At 41.8% G+C, this 9,362-nt stretch overlaps 1 protein-coding gene across 1 annotated transcript in view; it reads right to left on the reverse strand.

Annotated features, from left to right (window-relative positions):
- LOC139290388 (tyrosine-protein kinase CSK) overlaps positions 1-7,701 on the reverse strand; it is a 37,569-nt gene extending 29,868 nt beyond the window's left edge. The window contains exon 1 of the mRNA XM_070912196.1: positions 7,527-7,701. The gene's annotated coding sequence lies outside the window, so the exon portion shown is untranslated. The remainder of the gene's footprint in view (positions 1-7,526) is intronic.
- Positions 7,702-9,362: the final 1,661 nt, after the last annotated feature.

The following is a 9,362-nucleotide window of genomic DNA, read 5'->3' on the forward strand; positions in this document are numbered from 1 at the left end:
AATTGATGTGGTGACTTGTAGTCACATTTACACGGCAAAGCCACATATTTAGTGTGGCTATTGTTTAGGCCTACACCTACTAACTAAATTGATCACGAAATAAGATGTATTGGGTTCTGGGTGGCTTACCACTTAGGCTGAACAATTTCCAGGGAGACACCATGTATCAGGTGGCAAAACAATATTGATTTTTCACAACCTGCACTGAGCAGAGGACAGACAGAAACGACGCATGTACATACACATTAATATTCTGAAAATGATATCCCGGATAAGGTCTTTACTGGTTGATTCGTGCAAATACTATATCCTAGTAAACAGTTTACTCTGGGAATAATATTTAGGAATAATAGTTTTCCTGCTGTGTTCATCAGTGGTGTGCTACTTTGATACTCACAACTCTGTGGAAACAGCACTTGCACTGGTCACCAGTCCCAACAGTAAACAGGATATTTTGATTACAGCCCATAACATACCAGTTAATATCCATATATCTTTGCTGGTATAATACTATAGTATATTACTGATTTATTACAGTAAATGAGTGCATGCGACAACTCACAAACATACCCTAAATATGATGATGTTAGGATGCATAATGAGCTAGTGAGCAAGAGAAAAACAAAAATAAAAGGCCAAAAAGGGAAGTGATAGGAGACAGAGGGACAATATTGCTGTAGAACTCACAAGACTGCTGTTGTGATTTACAGCTGTGCTTCATTATGATCAATGATTATGTGAAACTGCTGCCTTTTCTGTTCTAAGTCTGAAAACATTCCAGGGAAAGACGCCCACTAGGTCATAAATAATCACTCGTATTAAATAACCACTAGTAATTCTGTATAATATTATGAATACGTTTTAAATGACCTGCACCAGGCTGACCACAGCCTGAGAGAAGATGGGTGAGGAGAGCGGAGGGATGTGGACACATTCAGAAATGTTACCAATATCAAATCTGTAGCAGCAAGGAAAAACTGGACAGATACCACCAGATACCAACCCATCCAGGCACTGGAGTAGCGACATGGACACAATCCCTCACTGGCTTCCCACAGGTGAACACAGACTATTGTATTCATTACACATCCAGCTGTTTGTATTTCTAATAGTATGTGCCGTTGGCCTACATGTGGCAGTTAATGGGGATTTAAATAAATAATCAAAAGTATTGATTCTCAGATACTGCAAAGAATATGGGGTCAGCTCCTCCAGCTATGGCAAAACATTTTTACATTTTACATGTTAGCTGCAACCCTAATTCAGAGCGTGCAATAAGACAACATGGACCATTTCCCTACATTTTCAACATTTCAAGCAGTGATTGAGAGGGTTATGGGTATCCTAGGTTTTCCGTGTATGATAAAATGGTAGAAGATAAGACCTAAAGAGTTGTCCATCTGCCCATCTCTAAATCCATCTTTACATGCATCCATCTATCCAGCTACCTACCTCTCGGTAAGCCGTGGGGCTCATCAGCTGGTGTATTGGAAACATGCTCAGATGTAGGCCACGGTCAACAATAAACATCTCTACACTGCGCAGATCTTCTGGTTTAATCTCTCAATTGAAAATATCAGGAATAAAATTTGCTTTTATTAAAAAGATAGCCTGAAGGGAATTCTACATTCAGAAAAGATCAAGTAAAAGCTTCCTTTACTAGACACCCCTGTGTAGACCTAATTCAGGTCCCTTTACTTTTCAGCACTCTCCGTGACATCATTAAAGCAAAAGCGTTTACTGTATCTTTGAAGTGCATCGATGATTCAATTGCGCAAAAAACTACTCTGGAGTGCACTGAACAGCGGATAAAAGAGGGAGCACTGGAGCCTCCCTGCTGAGACAGGATTCATTGTCATAATCATCATCACCATCATCATCATCAGTGATTCATCCTGTATTCCTTTTAGGACTTTCACAATAATGGCAGCAGAGTTTAATATCTCTATAAAAACCAACTATACTGTCCTGACTGCACTACTTCCTCTTTATCTCCCAGGATTGGCCTAAATTTGAAGGACTTCAGTGAACCAGGACACTGGTGGTGTTGTGTGCAGGGAGACAGTGTTCGGACAGTGGAAGCCTCCACATATAAATGACATGTTGACAGAGGTCTTTTGGTACAATCAACTTTCTGCTTGTGTCCAGAGATCAGTTTGATACTTCATCTCTGTGTGTGTATGTGACACTGGGTATACTGTGCATCAATATGGATAAAATTGTCCACATCATGAGAGTTGCAGTACATTTTATGGGGATTAAAATTTGTAACAGTTTATAGGTAAAACATCCAGATGGCAAAGTCTGTTTTAAACAAAAAAACAAGAGCGAGAGAGATGCGTCGTCGGCCCACTTTTATTATGCACCAGGCCACATCCTCCTCAAGATCCTCAATACCAGTTCAACTGGTGCCTTCTGTTGAAGCATGTTCAACTTTCCATACAGTTGATGCGCTCGTCATTGTCACTTTTCGTGAACCAGCCAATCACAGCCTGGATGGGAGGGGACGTTAAAAAGGTTGATGTGCTACAGTAAACTTCCGAAATGTTGAACGCATTGTTACGTATGAATGGTAATGATTATTGACAAGTTAATAATAAAGGTAGTAAAACCCTAAAGGAAACACTGTAGTAATTTCACATGTGCCACAGTGTCATTTGACAATGTCAAAACAAGTAGGCTGATGCGAGTTAAGCAGACCTGCATCATATGTGCTTCTCCCAAATGAAAAGATGCTCCAGGCCTCGGCTTTTCTGCATTTTCTGCACTCAAAGGAGGAACTGTTTCCCTCAGCTCATTAATTAAAATCAGCTCTCGCACTACCCAAAAACAAAGACTGATGTCATCCTGCTGATCTGTCATTTAAATAACAAACCACTGTGTCGCGCTGGTTTGCACCACGGGGTAGCTCAGGGTATAGATGGGGGTGGTTAGTGAGGGATGAGCAGGGCCATATCCAAGCTGGTGACTTGATAGTTTTGTTTAATTTATGTCTTGGAGCTGAGGAATTCTTCACCATGCCGTTTCTAAATTATCACCTCAGGTAGAAAATCATTATGTGGATAATAAAACATTTCAGCTGCTGGTTGTTGTTTGTTTGTTGACAGTTGCATATTGCAAGTATACAGTGTTCAAAATGAAAATGTTATTCTTTGACGCACGGATGGAGTCCCTAATTTTGAACGCCACATCAGGTCCAGCAGCAACACATGAACAGCACAAAGAGGAAAAATAAACAATGAGATATGACAATGTCTGAAATGGCATATTCTAGAAATGCTAAAATGTTGGATTATCATTATCCTTGCAAGAAAGAGTTCCCAGTGGGAAATCTCTGGAGGCCGGGGGCGTAGTGAAAGACTCGGCATGTGTCAGGCCTGCAGCTCTACTCATTGCCTACATTGTGCAGCTAGCCAGCAGGCGTGGCGATAGAAGCCTCCCAGCCTTCAAGGAGCTGCCTGACTGACCGGCCGCTGCCCAGATGGAGAGGCCTCACTGAGTTTGCACGCAAGATGGCAGCCACAATGCCACTATTCTACTGGGCAGCGTGATCACTAGGAAGAAGGGTATGAGGGGGGCTGCCTCTACCACAGCTTGGCAGGTGCTGAACAGAGAAGATACAGGAGTGACACAGCACTGGGGAAAATATTTAGGACCAGTCATGATTGTGGTCTTTGTATTTTAGGCAGCCTGGCCGGGTTTATGTAGCACCTTCAGTCAATTTTCTATTATTATTTAATTGACTAATCTATGATGAAACAACACTCACATCACACTGCATCTAAAAGATTATCGAGGCAAAGAAAAATATATATAAAATACTGTGTTGCAATGGCAGGTTTTGCCGAGAGGATTAGTTGATTAATGGAATAGTCGACTGACAAAAATGAATCTGCAACTATCTTGACAATGGATTCATCATTTAAGTCATTTTTAAAGCAAAAGTACCAAAAAGTTTACTGGTTCCAATTTCTTAAATCTGAGGATTTGCTGGTTTTTGTTGTGCCAATTTGAAGTTGAGCAATTTGAAGACATCAACGTGGGCTTTGGGAAACTGCAGACATTTTTCACTATTTTCTGACATTTTACCAAACAACTAATCGGTTAATCGAGAAAACAATCAGCAGATTAATGGATAATTCAAATAATCATAATCATGCATCCCTAATGGGAACCCATATGTTATTATTATGTACAATACATACAACAGTTTATTTGCTTCACTCTGATTAGTAGTATGATGAGCAGGCAACACAGTATATATAATCATCCAGAAAGACAGTCATGTCTGGTATCCACAAATCACAATGATGAAACTGTATACAGCACTGTTAAAAGGATACACCTCTTCTGTTTCTCCAAAAGTTTAAAAAGAGGAAGCACTGCAGGTGCACTGCAGACCTGCTGCCAGTTTCACTTTCTATCACTCTTCCTAAGTAAGTGGACTGTGGCACTGCTCGCCACCTTTGCATCTTTGAATGTCTACAATAAACCAGCATGAATAAGAATGCGCACATGCCTTATCAGACACAGTGTGTGGGTTTAAAGACTCATGCACTTCATTTTGCAGCTACTAACACACTATACCAGGCTGCTGAAATGCAGGTAGCCATGAAGTAAACGCTGTTGAATGCATCTATACAGAGTGATACAGCCTACTGTGCGGAGTATGTCTTCCACCATCTGTGATGTCCTGTTGCTCATGAGTGTCAGTATACTGTTAAGCTCTGCACCAAAGTCACTACGATAAATTCCTCCTCTGTTATGGCACTCGCTGATTAAAGAGACAGCGGACATTGAAGAGAAGAAGCTGGAGGGGAAAAGCGAACAAAACGCGGTCATTGTGTTGAGGTCAGCAGGGCCTTGGACAGGCTTCAAATGTGCAATGAGATGGTCAGTGTACAGACAGAGGAGCCATTACTTCCCTGCTGAGCACATAAGCCAAGCTCAGAGCTTAACGTAAGACAGTAACACAGCTCAGCTCCTCGCAGCTTTAAGGATCGACTAGACAGGGTTTTTTTTCTCCTCCTCATAACTCATCGTTAAAAAGAAGAGAGCCGACATGTAGCTGGGCTTGCAGACATGTCATGTCACCTCTAGTCCTCGTCCGGCTGCACCTCGATTAGACTACTCCGATCTAGTCAGTCAGTCAGTGAGACTGGAAGGGAGCTATTGACAAAGAGAAGATGGGGAAGGGAAGAACTTAGTGCGGTCGAAGATTTAATCTGTGAGTCTTCTGCCACTTTACTAGATGGGTCTGACTTCACAGATGGAGAGCTGTACAGTCTCACTACTGAGAACAGGGCTGAGTCACGCTGTGTTTAGAGGACTGATACATTACACAGAGTGCTGAACTAAAACATTTTGTGCTTCAAATTTTGTCACATATAAAAAGGACTTCTTGCACAAAAAGAAAAAGGCATTAATTGCAACTAATATCAGCACAGACTCTCCGGGCACTATGTCGGACATCCTAGCATGCAGGTTAGCCCTGACAGACGCAGCATATGGATTCCTAACATGTTGCAGTCTGGTTCACAAGATTCCTCTGGGGATAATGAATGCCAAAGCCCTCACACCCCCACCTTGCTCCAAACAATCTTCGTAACAGATTTATCCAATAGAAAACCCAAAGCTGTCATGCTGCTTCATCAGCACTCTGCACTCACTATAATCAGCACAACAGTTAAGACAGGTGGGCATCAAAATGAGTCATTTAATGTAATGTTCTATGAAATCATACAGTCCACTTGCCCATGTCTCTATCCAGATTGCAGGTCAGCCTCGAACTGACTGTTGCAATCAGTTATTAAAATAGGCAACAAGATCTGGAGGGAAGATATTTTAGATTTTGAGCAGATAACAAGCGCAGACATTGAGATAACACACTAATCATAAGATTTGTTCCCTGAAACAACACAAGAGTAGGATTGTAAGTGATAAGATGTGTTACAAAGCAGAGCAATCAGGTAGCCTTCACCTAAAGTACATGGGAACAATGTATAACAAGTAACAATGCACTACATACATGGCAACAGTCATGCCACAGCTTGCACAGGTATGTACATTTCAACATTTCAACATTTTAGTCAGACAGTTACCTTGAATTACTGAGTGAGGAACTAACAGTGCCAAAGCTGCAGGGACAGCAGGCTTCATGCTGCTCTGATTCATCAAATACAAACGCCATTTAAACAATACCACAAATTATTTTGAATGCATTCCATGTTCTTTAAACTGTGCGTTAGCAAACATACACGCTCAAGTGTCCTTGAGCAAGACCCAGAGGATGGTGTTCTGTAGCTTAATCTGAACTCTGACCTCCCTGTGGAGGGGTGCAGGAGAAATCTATTTCCCTGTGGGATAATCAGTATCATCATAACAAAGCACCCCCACCCCAATTATCTGCTGTCATCATCTACAGGCAACTCAGTTGGGGCACTGTCCCTTCATCACCATTATATACAGTGATATGTGTTCACTTAAAACCAAGACAAATACTAAAGAATGTAATCATGGAAGACACATTATATTAAGACAATATCAGTGGAGAGATACAAATCAGAGTTGCCTCAATGTAAGGGGCTGAGCCTCAGCTCCAGCCCTGTGTTCTAACTTAGAGCAGCGCAGAGGAGGCTAAGATTGCTAGGTCCATTATCGGACAGAATCGTCCGTTAATTTTACGTCCTCTTTTCCCAGCTAAATACACAACAATAACAAAAGGCCAGACCATAATATAAGCACAGGTTCAATATGCACATGATTATTATTTCAACGACACACTAACTGCCCCTCTACAGTCACTTCCACGACATTTTACACAAATCCAAAACGGCGCATCCGCCTGTAGCACAATGCTGCATGGTTCCATGTTTTACTGACTCCCAGCTTTATCTTTGGGTTTCCCTACAGTGCTGGACCACACCGTGTCAACAAATACTGATGGAGGACAGAGAATAGAGGCAAAGGTAAAGGTCAAGCCCACAAAGCGTTAGCCGTGACCAAGACGTCCTACTATGGAGGGGGCGAAAAAGGTGGGTGACTCGGGGGTTTTGGGCACAGCCGCAAAATCGCCCTTAACAAAAACCTAATAGTAGGAAACATAAACGAACACAAACGTCGTTTAACAGTTGCGTTGAAGTGTTTGCTGCTCTACTGTCAAACCTAATGAATGTAATGGGGGATAGACTGGAGGGACAAAACCTATTAAGACCTAGCATAAATTGTGTCCGACAATGGATCTCGTGACGTTACACTGTATGTTAACTAGCAGCTAACGCTAACGCTCTCAAAACAGGTTTAATGTTAGCTCTGGGCAGTGAAAACCGCTCGTCACAACATGACACTTTAAAGCTGTTGGTGAATGTAAAGTAAACCCAAGACAGATACAGAATATACAGCCCAACAATGACACCCCTCACCCCCCGCCCCCCGCGCGCTATCCTGAAGCTTCCCAAGCTAAAAACGTTGCAGCGGCAGCAGCAACACACCGAGACAAAACAGTGACTGCGCTGTGGGCAACTCACCCAAAATATACCACTGTAGTATCGACCAGATGTTGCTGCAAATTAGCGATGAAGGCCCATTAGGATGACTCCTGCGGTCGGGGGGCATCCAGGTTGAGCGGCTTTAGGAGTAGACAATCCCAAACGTGGCTTCCCTTTGACGGTTGTCCGTACTCGGTCTGCATATGTGTGTATGTTTGCGGGTGCGAGGCGAAGCTCTGCGAGGCCTGCTGCTGCTGCTGGAGGAAATGGTCTCCGCTCCGTCAGCGGAGCACGCATGCGCAGAGGAATAGAACAGCCACGGGGCGAGCGGTCTGTGAGCACAACCGTGTGGCCAACAGGTGAGACTGTCAACTGATGGCAGACTTGTTACTGCCTGCTGCGCTTCAAACCGGGCAAAACCACAGTATGGATGTGCTCTCTGTGGTAATTCAGTGCAGTATGTTCAAACTGGACTCCCACAAGTGTTATTCATTAAGGGAAATTCATGTGACGAGTGTTAAAATATTCCATGCAGTAATTAAAATGAATGATGGGTGAATTCCATTTAGCTGCGTCAGTGTCATGGCTTGCTGGGACACTTGAATAGAACACAGCCATCGTTAACAGGATTAGCAACACCTGAGCTTTTCCTCCTAGGGCAAGTCAAAAAGTCTGCTGTGAAATGCGTTTCATAACTTTATTGCAGTGATACAAGAAGTATTCAAATTTGTGTAAAAAAGGGTGTGTAAAGTGCCAGTGTCACTACCAGAAAATTGACCCCACAAATAGTCTTATATTATTATGAAAAAGTAAAGATAAGTATCACAAGTACAGTACAACTCACTATGCAGAGTGTTATATCACTGGATGGCTATTCCTGATGCATTCACGTGTAAGTCAAATTTGAATGTTGCAGCTGGTCAAGGGGCCAATTCTTCCTCCTTTCCTGGGTTGAATCTATAAGAACACATCATACCATTATATTTTTTATTATATGTATGTTAAATCTTAAAATCCAAAGTATTAACCAGTAACTATCTGTCAAATAAAGTAAAAAGTATAACATTTCCCTCTTAAATGTAGTGGAGTTGAATTATATAGTAGCATTAAATGGAAATACCCAAGTATGACCATGACCCAGATCCAGCACACTTTACACAGGGTTTGCAAGACTTATTTTTATTTCATTTGTGTATAAAGCAGCACCCGCTGTCACCCTGGCATCTGAATTTGTCAGAGGATCCAGGCTGAATGTTCATTAATGAGATATTTTTTGCTTTGCCTGGTGCTTCATGTGTATACCTAAAGATACATAAACAACCTACACAGCATGTCTTTAACAGTTAGTCTTACAAAATATTTTCAAGATTCTCCAGAGTTGACTATACTCCTGAAAACTGAGATACAAACCCATCAGAAATAAATGCACCTTATTTTGTATTGCAAGGAATTCTTTTTAAAATAATTTCTTAATCACAATGATCCCATGTGAAGTGTTTCATTTAATCTTTGCTGGAATCTTTGCTGCTTAAACTGTCTGGGTTTCCCTGAGTGAGGCTCTCAGGGAAATTTTAAATATTTAATTTACATTAATATTCAGATCTCTTATTTAGAACTTTATAGAAGCACCAACAGTTTAAACTTCATCTACCCTGCCGCCCTCTACCAGCTTTACATACCTGATTCGGGAAAGGAGATAAAAGCACAATTCTCAGATTCCTTGGGGAGCCGTCAATTGAAAAATAAATGTGTGGCAGAAAAGCCCCAGCCATTGCTTTAACCAAAATCGATCACCCCTCCAGTAAAAGGATGTGTTTAAAGACTGCAGTTTGCGGTTTGTGAACATTAAAGGATTCATTAAATCCAAGAGTAGAA

Source organism: Enoplosus armatus, chromosome 1 (assembly GCF_043641665.1).
Source record: "Enoplosus armatus isolate fEnoArm2 chromosome 1, fEnoArm2.hap1, whole genome shotgun sequence".
In the NCBI taxonomy this organism is placed as follows: Eukaryota; Metazoa; Chordata; class Actinopteri; order Centrarchiformes; family Enoplosidae; genus Enoplosus; species Enoplosus armatus.